Below are 621 nucleotides of genomic sequence, written 5' to 3' on the forward strand. Positions count from 1 at the left end.
CCATCTTTGTCATTCTCCTATCTAAACTGTCTAGTTTAGCCATCATTGCCGTCATGCCATCGTTAACCGTGTTCACTACCCCCCCTACTTACTTCATTTCGTGGGTTATGGTATTCTCTAGAATGTTTAGAGAACTCCTCAATTAATTCTTTGATCACCGGGGGTGCCTTCTTTGTGAGCGGGCCTTGCGAGTCAAGTAATTGCCTTGTTATAAAATTAGCCCCATCATAGAAGATGGAGACTTCTTGTTGGCTATTAAGGTCATGGTGTGGGCAATTTCTTAGTAGACTGTTGTACCTTTCCCACGCCTCATAAAGGGACTCTCCGGGTTGTTGTTCAAAGTTAGCAATAGCCTTCTTCAACTTGGCTATTTTAGAAGGTGGGCAAAAATGGTCAATGAATTCTTCTTTCATCTGAGCCCATGTAGTGATGGATCCGGGAGGGAGTGACTTGAGCCAATCTTTTGCAGCACCCTTGAATGTAACTGGAAGCATGTGAAGTATCTGGGTTTCGCGAGGTACATTTGGAACATTAAAGAAATCAACTACATCATTGACTTCATCCAAGTGTTTATAGGCATCTTCGTGGTCTTTTCCATAGAAGGGAATCTCCTTTAGTTGA

General features: G+C 42.7%; 1 non-coding gene across 1 annotated transcript; it reads left to right on the forward strand.

Moving 5' to 3' along the window:
- The first annotated feature begins 258 nt into the window (after nucleotides 1–258).
- On the forward strand, nucleotides 259–365 carry LOC145128119 (small nucleolar RNA R71). Its single transcript, XR_013716720.1, has one exon. It is a non-coding gene; the product is annotated as a small nucleolar RNA R71 (small nucleolar RNA).
- The last annotated feature ends 256 nt before the right edge of the window (nucleotides 366–621 follow it).

This window comes from Lactuca virosa, chromosome 7 (genome assembly GCF_052849685.1).
Source record: "Lactuca virosa cultivar CGN04683 chromosome 7, Lactuca_virosa_CGN04683_v6, whole genome shotgun sequence".
In the NCBI taxonomy this organism is placed as follows: Eukaryota; Viridiplantae; Streptophyta; class Magnoliopsida; order Asterales; family Asteraceae; genus Lactuca; species Lactuca virosa.